Raw genomic sequence first — 6,976 nt, 5'->3', positions numbered from 1 at the left:
TGAACATCTACACTTAGAATATAAATATAGACTTTTGACCAATGTGATTCTTTATTTCAAAATAAATATTTACAAAAGCTAGGCTTTTAGTAAACACTCTAACAATCTCCCACTTATACTAAAAGACTATGCTGCCATAAACATTGCCATACATCTGATTCCCATTCCTTCAACATGCCGATCAAAAGCTTTCGCCGGAAGGGCCTTAGTGAAAGGATTTGCCAGGTTATCTGCTAATGCAATCTTAGTGACAACAACTTCTTCTCGCTTTATGATGTCTCGTATCAGGTGGTACTTGTGCTCTATGTGTTTACTCGCCTTATGGGCTTATGGTTCCTTCGAGTTTGCTACTGTACCGCTATCATCACAATAAATTGTAATGATTTTGGGCATACCAGGAATCATATCTAAGTCCATTAGGAAGTTCCTAAGCCATACAACTTCTTTTGCTGCCTCAGAGGCTACCACATACTTGTTGGTTGCTACTGGGAATATCGTACCAGTTCTCCTGTATAAAAATTTTGTACATGTCCTGAACCATTCCTAATAACTTATTGTGTTCTTTAGAAATTAAATTTGGAATCGCAAATGGAACTTAACATTATTGATTCACTACAAGAAAAGCCCTCATAGACATCGGTGGAACAACAACGGTTTTAAGCAAAAACCGATGTCTTTGAGTATTTTACACCGGTTTTTTCCAAAAATCGATGTCTATGAGTGCAGATTTTCGCTCATAGACATCGGTTTTTTTAGGCGATGTCTATGAGCGCCTTTTTTTCGTTAGTAGACACCGATTTTAACAGCAGTTTTTAAAACCCGGTGTTAATGAACCAAAATAAAATAATTTAATTTTCCCATCAGCAAAAATTTGCAACACTTTACAAAGTTCCCTCTAAACCTAAACCTATATCACGTTGTCCATCGTATACCATCGCGACGCCGCCACCACTTTCCTCCTCGCCGCTGACTGTCCGACCATCTCTCTCAGCCTCATCTTCCTCTTCCCCTTCCTGTTGCTCAAGTATTTATGTAAACATAAGCACCGAAACGTTTCATCACTTCCCATTTTTCTACGCGGCAGCAAGAGGCAACAAAGGAGGAGGAGGGAGGGAGTGAGCGAGAGAGCAAGGAATCGCCTACTTTTTGCTTCTCGAATCCACCTCGTTGCCTTAAAATTTTGCTTCCTCTGCGTTTATTTTGCTTTCCGAGTAGATCTGATCGCCCCTTCCAACTGACAATTGTCCTCCCTGCCTTCTCAATTCGATGCTTGATGAGGCTCTGGGTCAAGAACCTCATGTTCTTCTTCGTCGTGGTTTTCTCGTGTCCTTCTGGATTTCCTTCTCCTTCCTCACCTTCCTCGATTTTTCGTTTCCTAATCAGAGAGAAAGAAACGACAATCGGGAAGAAATATAGCGGGGAAGAGGAGGAGAATACGACGACGACAAGAGAATGGGGAATTGTTTGGTTCGTCTTCAAGATCTCCCACTCCTGCAGTTGCCACATTGTAAGTCCAGGTATATTTTCTTCCCGATCTTTCACCTGATTTTGCTAGGTTTCAGCAGATGGTTTTTGGTCCAGATTTAATCTCTAGTTGATTGAAAAAGTTGACTTTTTTCCACCTTCAATAATTTTAGTTCCGTGCTTAATTTTCATCTGTTCTGGAGAAATCCTAACCCTTTTCGCTAATCGCGCAGGCCGCTCGACGTCAAGGACCAGCGGCAGCGAGACGACCACCGGGAAGCTGTCGAACCTCAGCAGCAGCACGACCCTGGGGGAGTCCTCCGGCAACGGCTTCAGCGTCGAGAAGGTGTTCTCGGAGGGGAGGATCCTAGAGGCGTCCAACCTTCGCATTTATACCTTCGCCGAGCTCCGGAGCTCCACTAGGAACTTCAAGCCCGAGTCCGTTCTCGGAGAGGGTGGATTCGGGAAGGTGTACAAGGGCTGGGTGGAGGAGAAGACTCTCAATCCTTCCAAGAGAGGCGGGGGCACGTTGGTGGCCGTGAAGAAGCTCAACCCTGAAAGCGTGTAGGGGCTGGAGGAGTGGCAGGTCTGAGATACTCTCCCTTCCTCCCCTTGTGCAATATATGCTATTCCTTCTTCTACTTCTTTAGATTTGTGACATATAACTCATTGTGGATTATTGAAAATTCAACTTTTATTGCAGTTTGTAGTAGAAATCAGTAATGCCCAATTTGTAGATAGTTTCAAACAAGTATATTTTCTTATTGGATACTGTGGCTTCCAAAGTAAATTCTGCCATTTGGTTGAATTGACTTGGGAGTTCTTGTTAATGATTACTGTTAAATGTGGCTACAGTCAGAAGCGAACTTTCTAGGGAGGCTTTCACATCCAAACCTCATCAAGCTCTTGGGAACTTGAACTATTTTTTTTTTTTTGTTGTGTGGTGTTGTTTCAGTTGAAGAAAAAAAGTGAACTACAAATTCAAATAAGCAAGACAAACTTATACCTTCACCGTCTTTCTCGAAAAGGATATATGGGGTTGTCTGAAGAAATAGTAAATATTTAGTAAACATTAAATTCCTACTTATGGTTGTTGAAGTTGGTGTTGAGTACGTTGACTTCATGTGGTTTTTTGCTTACGGTCTAGTGTTTTATGTAATGACAATGAGATAAATAAAACCATCGTTAGTATCTAATGAGGCTTGTAAAGCACTATATGTTGAAAGACCTAAAAGTTCTGGTTGCAATCACTGTCCTAGTCAAGACCTAAAAATTTTTGATACGTATTTATTAATTATAAATATTTTATGGAAGTTAAGCAAACCCCTTCTTCACGGCATAATCATCATGTCATGTCCAAAGTGTCAAAGCCATTCACCTTATTTTCCAACAAAAAGAAAACCTAATTTAGGCAAGTGAAGGGACCTTGTTGTATATATACAAGCTATAAGTATGGTGTCTCTTCCAACTTATGATTCAATCAAGCTACTCTTCCTTGATCACTACTCTATGGCTATTAGTTGTGGTTGTAAGAGCAACTCTAATTGCTCAATGCATGCTACTTTCTTCCTAATCATATTATTGTTTAACACTAGAGCAAGCTGTGATGATCATCCACATGTATCTAAGGGGAGCAATTGCTTGGAGAGTGAAAGGAGAGCTCTACTTGCCATCAAGTCTGACTTGTACAACTCCGATCATTGGCTTTCTTCTTGGACCGGTTATGACTGTTGCAAGTGGAGAGGAGTTGCCTGTGATAACACCACCAACCATGTCATAAGGCTTGATCTTCACTACCCACTTGTTCAATATAATTCATTTCCAGAAGAAAGTAAGTTAAATCCTTCTTTGCTTAAACTAAAGCATTTAAAATACTTGGATTTAAGCTTCAACAACTTCGCATCCCAAGCTAGTATGATTTCCTCGCTTGTCCATGTGGACCATCTTAACCTCTCCAATGCAATATTTGATGGATTACTTCCTCAACAATTAGGCAATCTTTCTAACCTACGCGTCCTCGACCTTAGTTGTAGTGATTGGCATTCTTCACAATGGTCAAATGACCTGAGTTGGCTTTCCCACTTAACTTCTCTAGAATATCTAGACATGAGTTGTGTCAATCTCTCTTTGGAAAATACTTGGCTTCACAAAATTAATTATAATAGCCTAGAACATCTTTCTTTGTCAAATTGTTTGCTACAAGATGCAGAAGGAGCTGGCACAAGTATGACACAACTCAATTCATCAAGCAATCAAATAGAAGGAAATATTTTTGTGAATGCCACTAGAAAATTGAAGCACTTGGATTTAGTTGGTAATTCTTTAACAAAAATTCTACTCATTATGTGAATGTCACATTCATGTGGTCTTGACTACGTATTAATAAATTTTCTTTTCTAACATAGGCTCCTCAACAACTGGATGCGGAGCAATGTGGTTTTTATATCATGCGATATATGAAAGATATAATTGAAAATTTTGGAGTTGACCACAAGGATTCACTTCCAGCAATGATAATAATACAAACTCATATTTGATTTGATTGATTATGAACTTCTCTTAGCTTTTCCTTCATTATATCAGATCTTGCTGCTGCTGTGCTTTTCCCGTGGTGCTTGATGTGTTTCTATGTAGTCTTTGAACTTCTCTTATGTGAGATGAACAAGTAGATAGATCCCTTATATTCGTTGCTCCAGTTGTTGCGCTTGGGATTTATGATCTGATCTTTCATTTGATTTCCTCTAGTTCTACAAAGTTTATGTCTGGTTGAAAGAACAGTCTTGAATTTGTCGAGTTTGTTATTAGAAATAATTTCATAAGCCTAGCTCGAAGAGAATAATGTTTGAAATTCGTGTTGACTAGTTAGTATTTTATGCCATGAGACCATGGAGAGATGTCTTGGGACTAACTATGTGCAGCCATTATGCTTTAGAAAATGTCATTGTTTTACAGTGGAATGAGATGGTTATGCTGAGTACCTGTCATGGGAAATTCAAGATAACAAGCAGTATTTAATTATATTTTCTTATGTGATGCATTTTTTTCTTTTCTTTTATTATGTTTGTCTAGTGCTTGTATGGAGGTGCTCAGAAAGGACCCCAGTTAAGAGAGTTGGATCGTGGAGCTGATATCATTGTTGCTACACCAGGACGTTTGAATGATATTCTGAATATAAAAAGATTGAACCTCCATCAAGTACTGATTAATTAAATTGCAACTATTAGAAAACTTTGTTGCAATAATTTCTGGTTTGGAATATATTAAGTTCCCAGGAATGATAGATCTATCACTATATGATGATACATGATGAATGTGTCTCTTTTTAAGCATTCAAATTAATCATCTTGTTACCTGGTGCTCTTACTACTTTTTCAACTATGATTTTTGGTCTTGCTTTACTAATATCCTATTTATGTGTTTTTACAGTTTACAAATCTCAAGTACTCCAGAGTTGAAATTGATGAAGTGCGGTTCGAGTGGGCTGAATGCATGCTAGATTACATTTGAGTAGGAAAGGTATTTGATTTTTGAAAACTTTGGATGATGCATGCATTTGCATGGAATGTAAATTACGTATATTGTCCCATGTCAATTTCTTTCTGATGGTGATATTCTAGCACTTCTACAGCATGTATAATTCTTCTATTTTTGTTCTTTGCTGTAGTTAAGTAGACCAAATGATACTTTTGTTTGACAGATTAGAACAGTGGATGTTTTAACTCAGAAAATTAGGCATTTGAAAGTTAAAAGTGGTGAGATTAGGGAAATGAAAGGCGCAAGAAGAATGGAGCAGTATAGTAAGTTGAATAGATTCTGATTCTCATAATTTAATGTAGCCTCAGCTTGATTTTTGACTCACGATGTTCTACCTTGATGTGTACAATATCTATTAGCTTTTGATGTAAAAAGAATATTTGTGTATGTTATGGATACTGTTGTAAGAAGAATATTTATGTAATTTGTGAATATTTGTGTATTTTATGGATACTGTTGGAAGAAGAATATTTGTGTAATTTATGAATATTTGTGTATTTTCTTGGATACTATCAGTTTTTCACTGTTTCGGAAATCGAATTTGTGTCGTTAAACAATACTGATATTACATCGGTTTTCCACCGCTGCAAAACCGGTGTCATTAACTAATATTACATCGGTCGTATACCGCTGTCAAAACTGGTGTTATTAACATATAATATTATATTAGTTTTACACCGTTGATGAAACAGTGTCGTTAAGTGATACTACACCGGTTAATAATCCATTCGAAAATCGGTGTTGTTAAGTGATACAACACCAGTTTTAACCCGATGTCTAAAATGGCAGACCTTTTACATCGCCTTCATGGACATCGGTCGAAAATGTAATAGACAGCGGTGGAAAACTGATGTCTATGAGGGTTTTTGTTATAGTGATTCCAAATTCAACTTATCTGTTCTTAGTGGTTTGGACTTGGATCGCAAACGATGCTTAACATTATTGATCCAAATCCACCTATGTTACAAATTCAATTAAATATTAATTTCAGAGATTGGCTTCCAGGTTAAACATGGCGAGGCACTAGGCCTTCGTGGGTATGGGAGCATCCACCACTTCCTAGATAAAGCCTTTCAACGAAATTTAATATTTAATTTCCTTATAGTAACACTAGCTTTAACCAAAAAGAACAATCGAATCACAAATTCTAAAAACAAAAGAAACACAAAATCGAAAACATAAATTCGATTACCTAGATTCATTAGCCTCTTGTGTTTGGTATTTCAAGATCTAAATAAAAGGATGAACTAGTTATGATGCAGAAACTAATAAGTAGTTATACCTTTTATAGCTTATAGACCTCATGATCTTCTGTCATATTCCTCTTCTTATCTCGGACGTCGTGTGGGCGACGATCTACTGAGACAAGAATCCACCCAAGCTTCCATCTTCTCCAAGCAAGTTTCGGCCACCACAAAATCTCCAAGGGAAGATGAGGTTCGGCCACACCACCAAGTTCCAAGGGATGCTAGAAACAAAGCCTCCTATCTCTCCTTCTTTCTCTAACAAGATCCGGCCACCAACCAAGCTCCTTGAGATGAAGATGCCGCCAGCCAAGGAAGAAGAATAGGTGATGGAGAGGAAGAGAGGGGCCGACCACCAACCAAGGAAGAGAAGAGAGAGGAATAGAAGATAGATTGTTGTAAGGTGAGGCACCTCTACCCTCTCTTTTATATTCCTTGGTCTTGGCAAATAAGGAAAGTTTTAATAAAAACTTCCTTATTATCTTTGCCATTGAAAGGAAAATTTAAAAAATTTCCTTTTCTCAATCAATGTGGCCGGCCACCTCTAATCCTCCAAGCAAGGAAAGTTTTAAACACAAAATTAAAACTTCCAAATTTGTTTCTGGAAATTTTAAAATAAAAATTTCTCTTTATAAAATTCCCTTCATGGTTGGTTATAAAAGGAAACTTTTATAAATTAAAATCTCTCTATTAAAAGATGTGGATGATTATAATAAGGAAAGTTTTCACAAATT

General features: G+C 37.7%; 1 pseudogene; it reads left to right on the top strand.

Annotated features, from left to right (window-relative positions):
• Window positions 1-1,273: 1,273 nt before the first annotated feature.
• Window positions 1,274-2,382, top strand: LOC122048243 (annotated as a pseudogene).
• Window positions 2,383-6,976: the final 4,594 nt, after the last annotated feature.

Source organism: Zingiber officinale, chromosome 2B, assembly GCF_018446385.1.
Source record: "Zingiber officinale cultivar Zhangliang chromosome 2B, Zo_v1.1, whole genome shotgun sequence".
Lineage (NCBI taxonomy): Eukaryota > Viridiplantae > Streptophyta > Magnoliopsida > Zingiberales > Zingiberaceae > Zingiber > Zingiber officinale.
This window is presented reverse-complemented; position numbering and strand designations above follow the sequence as displayed.